General features: G+C 40.0%; 1 pseudogene; it reads right to left on the bottom strand.

Moving 5' to 3' along the window:
* Positions 1-359: 359 nt before the first annotated feature.
* The window catches only part of LOC102840691, a 21064-nt pseudogene continuing 9792 nt past the window's right edge, over positions 360-11631 (bottom strand).

Here is an 11631-nt window from a genome sequence, read left to right as displayed (position 1 = left end):
CCACCTTCCTAAAGTAAGAAAAGTGGTCACCCCAGAAGGTGTGCGATGCCCTTCTTGTTGTATGCTCCATAAGGAGTGGAAGAGCACAAAGAGAAGAATAGAACAGGTTTTTGTTGTTGTTGTTTGGGAATGAGAGAATCCCAACCTCAGAGCAGTAACAGATGCAGAAGGCAGTATCCCGAGGAGACAACTTAACACCTGGAAGCTCTGCTACACCTGATTCCAGTCACCCCCAAAGCAGCACCATCTACAGTCGGGGGACTTTAGAGCACCCTCTTCCAATAGGTTCCCAGGAGCCGAGTTTAGGATCTTTGCCAGATAGTCAGTGGGTCGCCCCGAAGGTTCCCCGCGGCTCTGAGTTACCGCACCCTTCCTGGCCAGCTCCCTGAGACCCCAGCCGCGGCTTCCTCCCCGCCGCTGCCTCTCGCCGGGAGCGGCAGGGGTCCGCCGCGCCGCTCACCTCGCTCATCGTGACTGCTGGACGGGGCGCGCGGGGCGCGGCACGCACAGGTGAGGCGAGGGGCCCTCGGGGCGCGCAGGAGATGGCTAGAAGCAACCGAGCTCTGAGGCAGGGGTTCCCGACTGATGAGGCGGGAAGAGCTGGAGAGGAGAGTCGCTGTCCAGTTACCTACACCCTGGCTCTAGGATCCCAGCTCCGGCTGCTAACCTCTTCCAGACCCCGTCCTGTCAAAGCAGCTCCTAGCGCCTCCGCCGGCTCCACCTTTTATAGTCAGCTCAATACCCGCCTCCAGTCTGACCAATAGGAGCACCTCCCGTCGTAGATTGACAACCTCTACGACCCAATCGTGGCAGGTTCAGAGGTTTGCAGTATTTCCAAACTAGGGTAAGGCTGACTGAGCGGGAAGGAGGGGGAGACCGTCGGGGGATGAGGAGACGGAAAATGAAGTGGGGGGAGCAAAGGAGGAGGGAGAGGAAGGGGTAGTGCGCTAGGAGAGAAGACGAGAGAAGGAAGGAAGGAGTGTGAGAGTTTGAGAAAGAGAAGAAATGAAAGCTAGAAAGATTAATCAAGAGTGGATGAAAGACGTAATGCCTAGAGATGTTGCAGACCATCTATTTAGTACAAGATTTAGTACAGGGATGGTGGTCTGGATATGAGAGCAACGCAAGAAAGGGCATGTGGACCAAGCTGCCAAAAACAAAACAGGAAATTGTCAAGTATCTATTTGTTGGGGAAGATCATAGATCTTACGAATTGGAAGACAATTTAGGTTTTGTGGAGTCCTCCACTCCTCCACCCCCAAAATTCCTTCAACAGTCGGCCTGGTGATCCCTGAGCGTCCATTAGAATACTTTTCAGAGATAGAGAAATGCGTTCCCTCCAAAAGGTTAATTTACGACTGCTTATTCGGTGTGTCGCTGTGGGTTAATGAGTCAGACTGCAAAGCCGTTTGAACTGCAAGGTTGGTGGTTCAAGCTCACCAGCTGCTCCTTGGAAACCCTATACAGGGTCGCTATGGGTAGGAATCGACTTGATGGCACTTAACAACAACAATTCCTCGGAAACCCTATAGGGTCACTATGGGTCGGAACTTCACAACAATTCATTCAATCTCAACCTGAAAATGTGCCCTCAGCAGCTCCAAGCATGGCTGTGAATCTATTTTTAAAAGACACTTATGGTATTATATCTACTGTCACCACTAAAATAGCTTTCAATATACAATCTATCTCCTAGAATCTAGCTTGCTTCCCCCCCACACACACAGTTTAGGTAGTAATCCACCATTTGATGGTCCATGTTTGAGTTCCAAAACTAGCCAAGTGGACTTTGCCAGGGTGTAGGTAGCAGGTGTTAAAGAGGAAGCCACAATACAAGCTACCTAGATTATTTTTCAACAAGATGAAACTTTACCAAGTATTGTAATTTTTAGGGGGAAAATATAATTAGATTCAAAGCAGTAGTAAACCTAGGTAAAAATTATGAACTTCCTGATAAAGTTAACTGTTATTCCTGCTTATCTAAATATCTAGCTTTCACTTCTACTTTAAGGAAATCCCTTAAGCTCTCCTGCCTATAATAGTTTTGGCATTTTAAAACCTCTCAGCCTACTTAGAGATTCAGTCAGCCAAAGCCAAACACTTTCAGCTTTAGCTATTACACTCTTTTGATGGTTTCTTTCATGGCCTGTTATAACTCTGTTATTAATAGCTGAGCTTCTCTCTGTCAGTAACCACTGATATCTTCTCAAGAGTCATATTCAGGTGAGATCTCAAACAGCCCTTTAACTAGACCCTCTGTGTTTCACCTTTCCTCAGGGCACATTTTCAGGTTGAGATTGAATGAATAAGCAGCTGTAAATTAACTTTTGGAGGGAACTCATTACTTTATCTCTGAAAGGCATTCAAATGGACGCTCAGGGATCACCTTTCCACTGCCAGGTCAGAAACAGAGAAGATGGAAAAAAAGATTACCTAATTTCCCCTACTCACCTGAGAGCCTCTGACTCTCACTTTCCAATGGGAATCTGGTTGCCTGAGTGACTAAATTTCTAACTAGGCTAGCTCCTACTCACTCTATCAACCTACTCCTCTGGCTTCCCCCACCTTTCTGATGAACAGCTAATTAGCACTAAAAAGTTTTGTTTAGTAAAACAGACCTTGCCAAAGTTCTTAAACCGCTATGCAAAGATTACATCAAAGAAAATTCAAGTTCATAGATCAGGGTCAGGAAACTTTCCATAACAGTCAGGTAGTAAATGTTTTAGGCATCACGGGCCATACAGTTTCTATTACAACTACTTGACTCTGACATTAGAGCTTGAGTTTTAATAGGTATGACGACTGCAAGGTCAGTTTGAACTGCAAGGTCAGTGGTTCAAGCTCACCAGCTGCTCCTAAGAAACCTTATACAGGGTCGAGTATGAGTTGGAATTGACTCAACAGCACTCAACAATTACAACAACATGTTCCTATAAAACTTTTACTTGTCAACACTGATGTTTGAATTCCATAGAATTTTCATAAGTGCAGTAGGATGAATTGCTTTGTATGATCTTTCTTAACCAACCCGTGTTTCCTACAGAATGTTTGGATGGGACTATGCAAATAAAATATTTGTGGCATACCAAGGGGATTAGACAACCTGCTAATCATGTAAATAAGGTGCATGGAACCCCTGTGGGGGTTGTTGTTATTGTTGTTACATGTCTTTGAGTCAGTTCTGACTCATATTGACCCTGCATGAAGAACTCTGGTAGTATAGTGGTTACGAATCGAATCGGGCTGCAAACCGCAAGGTCAGCAGTTCAAAATTACCAGCTGTTTGTGGGAGAAAGGTGAGGATTTCTGCTCCCGTAAAGATTTACAGCCTCGGAAACCCTGCACAGGGTCGCTATGAGTCGGAACCGACTCCATGGCACAAACAACAACAAAAAAGTTTCTAAGGAGTGGCTGGTGGGTTTGAACTGCCAACCATGTGGTTAACAGTCCATTGCTTATCCTACAGCTACACCAAAACTCCTGTGGGAATGGGAACACGCAAATAAGATATATGGAACCCTAACAAGTGGCTTGGTCAGTTTTGCCATCCCGCTAGACTTTAAAGGGAGCCAATACCAGAACAGAGAGGGGAATTTACCAGCAACCAAACAGGAGAGTCAGGAGTGGAATAGTCTTTTGGACCGGAGTCCCTCCCCTCCTACAGCCAGCAGAGGAGTAGAAAATGCCATGGAAGGCATGGCTGGTGGCATAATCAGTTAAAAAAAAAAGTTGGAAAAAGGATGTGTATCTGATCTCTGCCTTGGACTGTTAATCTTGATTCTCCTCCTCCTTTGTGAAGTAAGATAAAGAGGTCAGATGCTTCTACCATGCCATTTTTGCAACAAGTCATGAAATATTCTCCTTTTTAAAATATTAATGTAAAAACCATTCTTAACTCACAGGACAGGTAAAAGCAGGCAGCAGGCCAGAGTTTGCCTACAGGCCTATAGCTTGGCAACTTCTGCCATGTTGTTGTTATTGTTGTTAGGTGCTGTTGAATTAGTTCCAACTTATAGCACCCGTGTACATGGTTTCCGAGGCTATAAATCTTTATGAGAGCAAAAAGCCTCGTTTTTCTTCTGCAGATAATCTGGTGGATTCAAACTGCAGACCTTGGAGTTAACAGCCCAACTCATAACCCACTATGCCTCCAGGGCTCCTACTTCTGCCATTTTGTTGTTATTGTTGTTAAGTGCTATCGAGTCGTAGATGACTAAATACTCAAGTACGCTACAGCAGTAAATTGTATGATAGTAAATAGTAATAACTCAAAATAGAAATAGATCCAAAAAAAGAAAGAAAGACATCAGCCAAGACTAAAAGAGTTAAAAGCTACCAGGGAAAAGTGGGATGTGAGTTGAGCCTTAAAGGAAGGGTAGAATTTAGACAAATGGAGGAAGGAAGGAGAGTAGAGGAAAGGATATATATCTCTGGTGTTGTGGTGATAACAAGAGAAAAATGAAGAAAGAGACTCAGGTTTATAATGGGGAAGTTGTAGATGTGTGATTGCCTTCTATATCAAAACAAAGAATTTAAACTTGGCCCTTATACAAATAATATGGTAGAAAAATTATTTTTACAGGAGAAACAAAGGGCAAATTTGAAAGAGAAAGATTGAAAACAGGGAAATTGAGATGGAGTCTGTCTTAGTTATTTAGTGCTGCAATAACAACAATAACAATAACGGAAGTACCACAAGTGGGTAGCTTTAACAAACAGAAATTTATTCTCTTGCAGTTTGAGGTTAGAAGTCCAAATTCAAGGCACCAATTCTAGCAGAAAGCTTTCTTTGTCTACTCTGAGGTGAGGTCTTTGTCTTCTTTCAGCATCCGTGGGCCCAGCATCTCTTGGAGAACTCCATGTGTCTTGGCGTTAACCTTCCCCTGGACCTAGGAGGTTGTCAGTATAGGAATCTTGGACCCAAAGGATTCACTATGATCCTGGCTCTCCTTTCTTAGTGGCAGTGAAATCTCTCTGATCTTGGCTCACTTGCTTAATCTCTTTTATGTCTCAAGATATTGACTCAAGATACCTAACCCTATGGATGGTACTCAACCTCATTAACATAACTACTTCTAATCCTGCCTCATTAACACCATGGTAGTAGTAGCTGTGGTTGTGTGCCATTCAGTCGGTTCTGACTCACAGTGACCTGTATAGGGTTTCTGAGGCTGTAAATCTTTACAGGAGCAGAAAGCCTCAACTCTAGTGAAGTAGCTGGTAGATTCAAACCGCTAACCTTGTGGTTAGCAGCCCAACTCATAACCCACTACTGTACCAGGGCTCCTTCATTAGCATCAGAGAGGTTAGGATTCACAACACATAGCATAATTATATGAGATCACAAAATGAAGAATAATTACATAAGTCTGAAAATTATGGCCTAGCCAAATTAACACAAATCCGTAGGAGAAATTTTGCATTTGTACAAAGTGTAAGAGCCAGGATAACTGTAGTGACCGTGACAAAGGAAAAGGAACAGCATCAAGAAACATAAAGCCCCATCAATGGATGAATGGATAAACAAAATGTGGTGCATATAAAAAATGGAATACAACTCAGCCAGTTGGATAAATGAAGTATTGATACATGCTACAGTGTGAAGGGAGCTTGAAGACATTGTGCTGAGTGCAATAAGTCAACCAAAAAAGGACAAATCTTGTATGATCTCATTTATAAAAAAAAGATAAGAAAAGGTAAGCGTATAAAGACCAAAATTTATTAGTGGTTAACCAGGGTTGAGAAGGAGGGAGAAAGGATGGATTATTGCATAAACAATGTTGAGTTTTAGTTTATGGTGATAGAAAAATTGCATTGATTAAGGAGAGGGTTATATAGTTGTATCAGAACATCATACTCTTTATATTGTTTATAACTGAACAATGCCCCGCATGTATATAGTCACATTTTGGGTGATGAATAATGGTGCTATGAACATTGATATATAAGTATCTGTTTGGGTCCATGGTTTCAATTCTTTTAGATAAATAACTAGGTGTGGAATTGCTGGGTCATATGATGATTCTATGCTTAACTTATGTTTCTTTTTTTTTTCCTTTTTCAATATTTTAATGTTTTTAGGTGAAACAAAATACAACAGGATGTTGTGCAAAACCGTTGTTTACATATGTAAACTATCACTCAATTCATAATAAAAGCTTTAAACAAACAAACAAATAAAAGAACATTCAAGATCTTTCTTGAAGTACAATGCTGTGTGTGTGGTAAGAAGGACAATATATACATACAAATAAGACTAGTTGATACCACTATTAATCAAATGTACACACCAACCACTAAAGCCAGATATGATGAAATTAATCTATGGCACTGTGGGCTAATGTGTCAGACGGCAAAGTTGTTTGAACTGCAAGATCAGTGGTTCAAGCTCACCAGCTGCTCCTTGGAAACCCTATACAGGGTTGCTATGGGTAGGAATCGACTTGATGGCACTTCACAACAACAACAACTAACTTCTTCAGTCTGAAAATGATCAAACATGAAACCAAAATGCACTGATAATTACTGGTAATAGGAATTTGAAGATTGAAAGATGAAGAAAATTGAAACAAGTCCATGAGAGCCAGAATATGACCTAGAATATCTCACCTGAATGTAGAGAACACCTCAAAAACAGATTTCAACACTAATGACTGAAGACCAGAAGAATTGCGGGATGAAATCGAGAACACTATACAAGAAGAAAGTTGTTGTTAGGTGCCATCAAGTCAGTACCAACTCATAGCGACCCTATGCACAACAGAATGAAACACTGCCCAGTCCTGGGCCAACCTCACAATTGTTGTCACACTTGAGCCCATTGATGCTGCCATATTGTCAATCCATCTCACTGAGGGTCTTCCTCTTTTTCTCTAACCCTCCACCTTACCAAACACGATATCCTTCTCCAGCAACTTGTCTCTCCTGACAATATGTCCAAAGTATGAGAGATGAAGTTTGGCCATCCTGGCCTCCAAGGAGCACTCTGGCTGCACTTCTTCCAACACAGATCTGTTGGTTCTTTTGGCAGCCCATGGCACTTTCAATGTTCTCTTCCAACACCACAACTCAAAAGCGTCAATTCTTCTACGGTCTTCTGTATTCACTGTCCAGCTTTCACATGCATATGAGGTTACTGAAAATACCACTGCTTGGGTCAGGTGCACCTTAGTCCTCAAGCTGACATCTTTGCTCTTCAATACTTTAAAAAGGTCTTGTGCAGCAGATCTGCCTAATGCAATACGTTGTTTGATTTCTTGACTGCTGCTTCCATGAGTGTTGATAGTTGATCCAAGAAGAATGAAGTCCTTGACAACTTCAATCTTTTCTCCATTGATAAGAATGTTGTTTATTGGTCCAGTGATGACGATTTTGTTTTCTTTACATTGAGATGTAATCCATACCGAAGGCTGTGCTCTTTGATCTTCATCAGTAAGCATTTTAAGTCCTCTTCACTTTCAACAAGCAAGGTTGTATTATCTGCATGTTGCAGGTTGTTAATGAGTCTTCCTCTAATCCTGATGCCACGTTTTTCTTCATATAATCCAGCTCCTCAGATTACTTGCTCAACATACATGTTGAATAAGTATGGTGAAAGAATACAACCTTGTCACACACCTTTCTTAATTTTAAACCATTCAGTGTTCCCATGTTCTGTTTGAACAACTGCCTCTTGGTCCATATACAGATCCCTAATGACCACAATTAAGTGCTCAGGAATACTCATACTTCACACTGTTGTCCATAGCTTGTCTTGATCCATACAATCGAAAGATTTTGTGTAGTCAATAAAGCACAGGTAAACATCTTTCTGATATTCTCTGGTTTCAGCCAAGATCCATCGGACATCAGCAATGATATCCCTCATTCCATGTCCTCTTCTGAATCTAGCTTGAACCTGTGGAAGTGCTCTGTCAATGTATGCTTGCAGCCATTTCGTAATCTTTGATTTTAGCTTTAGAAGAACATAAATCAAAATCTAAAGCATGCCTATCAGAGGCATCACCATGATTATCCATTGGAAAGGGGGTGGGGTGCAGGGCACTCACTTGCATTGTTCAATACCATTATGATCAAATTCTTGATCATAAAGTATCTCTTGAAATGATTGAATATAGACCAATTATTTTTTGGTACAATGTCTGTGTATTACTTCCATTTTCTTTTGATGCTTCTTGTGTCATTCAATATTTTGTCTGTATTATCTTTCAATATTGCAGTTCAGGTTTGAATTTTTTCTTCAATTCTTTCCATTTGAGATATGCTGAATATGTTCTTCCCTTTTGGTTTTCTAACTCCAAGTCTTTACACATTTCACTATAATACTTAACCTTGTCTTCTCAAGTGGCCCTTTGAAATTTTCTATTCAATTATTTTAATACCTCATTTCTTCTAGTCTCTTTCACATCTCTATGCTCAAGAGCAAGTTTTGGAGTCTTTTCTGACAACCACCATGGGTTTTTTTTTTTGTTTTTTTTTTTGCTTTCCTTTCTTTTAAGTGACCTTTTACTTTCTTCTTGCTATACAAATACTTGTTATAGAGCAACAAGAAGAAAGTAGGAGGTCATTAAAAAGGTCAGAAAAGACTCCAAAACTGACAGGCATGCTTTAGATTTTGATTTATGTTCTTCTAAAGCTAAAATCAAAGATTCTATCCAGTGCTAAGATTCCATTTATGGCAGCCGAGATGATGAATGGTGGAGTCTCTCAGCCCAACGAAGCTGCTCTGTCTTTGCCCCAGGATTTTAATTGCTAAAGTAGCCAGTCATTGCTCAGAATTCAATGGGAAGCCAATTTGGAAAACTGTGGAGATGGTCTTTGGGAAGAAAAAAAAAAAAATTGAAACAACATTCCTCAAACTTCTCTTCAATCATTCATGGGTTAGCTAGGGTGAACAAAGAAGAGAACAAGTAATGTTTTCTATATTAAATTAAACTTTTAAGTGCAAATTAAATATGCATATTTCATATTTAAAACATGCATATTTCATGTTATATTATATAATGTGGCATTCATTTCTTTAGGAGACATGTGTGCATTGGTTTAGTCTCTCTCCAGTCCCAGGCAGATTATTTAGTCTAGAAGGGCCTAACCACTCACTTTCCTCCCCGTTTGACTTGCATCAAATCTTTTGGGTTTACTTTTGGTTGTTGTGGGTGTATTAAAAATGAGGAACTGTTGAAGGATGCCAACACAGCATGTCACATGGCACTACAATGGAGGTCACAGCTGGTGCTCTCTATAAATGATGAATTGTTCAAATAACATTCTTGAATCAAGAAGATGGATTTAACAACATAAAAAGATGTGTAGTGTTTTAGGTGTTTACAGTATAATTCATTATCCCTTTTATCTTATTGACTCAAAAACTGGTAACTGTTTTCTGACCTTTCCTTTTGCATTTCATATCTGTTAGGCTTGCTTTATTAGAAAAACATTTCTTTTTATCTTTGTGCCTTATTGTTTACAAGTGCAAACCTAATTTTATGTTTCAACTTTTCTTCAAAAACAAAGAAATTTTAAAATGTAAATAAAACTTTTAAAAAAGAAAGAATCAATGGTATTGAAAGAAGAAGTCCAAACTGCACTGATGGCATTGGTGAAACCAAGAAGTGTTTCGGTCTGTTGTCCATAGAGTTGCTGTGAGTAAGAACCAATTTGACAACACCTAACAACAATAACAACATATGAAAATATTTTAATAATATATGTTTCTTTAAAACAGAGGCTTGAAAGTCACCCCTGTTGGAATATACAAAAAAGCACAAAAAGAGCTGTAAGGAAGAAAACAGATCTTAAGTCTTTTCCAGGGATCATGTTGGTGGTTTGTTGTTGTTGTTAAGTGCCATCAAGTCTGTTCTGACCCATGGAGATCCTGTATAGAGTTTCTAAGGATCAGACAGTGAACTCAAACCACCAACCTCGTGGTTCAAACTGACTTTGCAGTCCAGTGCATTAACCCAGAGTGCAACACCAGGACTCCCATGTTGGTTGTTGTTGTTGTTAAGTGTCATCTAGTGTTGATATTATTATTCTGAGGCTATATTGTGTATATCAAGGAATATGGCAACTGTGATATTATGATGAATCTATCATCTATGTCATTGAGAATGTTTTCTTGTTTTGTTTTGTTTTTGCACCTATAATGGATGAGAATGGGAATTAGCATAAACTTACATATATGTATGTAGTTGTTGTTAAGTACTGTTGAGTTGGTTCCAACTCATAGTGACCCTGTGTAGGGTTTCTGAGAAGCAACTGGTGGATTTGAACCACCAACCTTGCAGTTCAAACTGACCTTGCAGTCCAGTGTTTATCCTACAGCATCACACTAGGACTCCATATATATGTATATGTTGTTCTTGTTGTTATGTGCCATCAAGTCAGTTCAGACTCATAGGATTTCCAATGGTGAGTTTGAACAGCCAACCTTATGGCTCAAACCAACCTTGCAGTCCAGTGCTTTATCCCACAACTCCACACCGGGACTCCTATATATAGTCTGTGCATTTTAATGTAAAATATATTTTAATGTTATATATTTTAAGATATGTATGCACATATATGAGTCCTGGTGGTGTTGGTTATGTGTTGGACTGCTAATCCCAAGGTCAGTAATTTGAATCCACCAGTCGCTCTGAGGAAGAGAGATGAGGTTTTCTGCTCATCTAAAGATTTATAGCCTCTGAAACCCTATACAGGTCAATATGAATTGGACCTGACTTAATGGCACACATAACATCAAGCAATACACTTAATTCCATCACAACCCTGATTTGATATAAGGTGTGGCTGCAACATCTTTCATTTTACAAAGATAAAAGGGGAGGAAAGTGAGCAGAGAAAGAGGATCTACAACCACCAAGAAATACTCAGGATTGGAGTATGTTCTTTGGACCTGGGGTCCCTGCACTGTGAAGCTCCTAGATCCAGAGAAAGATTGATACCAAGACACGTGGAGATCACTAAGAAATGCTGGGCCTACAAATGCCGAAAGGAGAAAAGGACCTTCCTCCAGAATCTGTGCTTTGAATTTGAACTTCTAGACTCCTAAACAGTGAGATAGGTTTCTGGTTGATAAAGTCACTTACTTGTGATATTTCTTTTATAGCTAAGACAACTATTAAGCATTCATTATAGCCAGGACCTATACTAGGTGATGGGACAGAAAGACTCATGTGGGATAAATCTTATAGTCTTATAGAACAGAAACAATCATATGAATATAAAGGTGAAATATTTATAAAGATGCTGTGATAGAAACTGGGCAGGTCCAGTGGGAGTTCAGAGAAAGAAACAGAATGAGATTTAACCTGAACAGGCATCAAAGGGACTATTAAGAATTGCAAGATTCTGCAGAACTAAAAGAGTAGATTTTGGAAGCATTCACATAGTGGGATGAGGATAAGTGAAATAAGGCATATAAGTGCTCTGCAAACTATGATACTAAAATGTTAGCTATTTTTACTTTTTACCAGAACCCATGAATAGATTAACTATTAGGGAAGAATACAGAAGAAGAAAAGCAAGATAGTTGAAAGCAGATTTTTTCCGAAAAACCCATGATTACTCCTAACCCATAAGTTTAGGATAAGAGAGAATTCCCACAGGAGAACAAACAAGATGGCGGAT

This window comes from Chrysochloris asiatica, unplaced genomic scaffold (assembly GCF_000296735.1).
Source record: "Chrysochloris asiatica unplaced genomic scaffold, ChrAsi1.0 scaffold00042, whole genome shotgun sequence".
In the NCBI taxonomy this organism is placed as follows: Eukaryota; Metazoa; Chordata; class Mammalia; order Afrosoricida; family Chrysochloridae; genus Chrysochloris; species Chrysochloris asiatica.
This window is presented reverse-complemented; position numbering and strand designations above follow the sequence as displayed.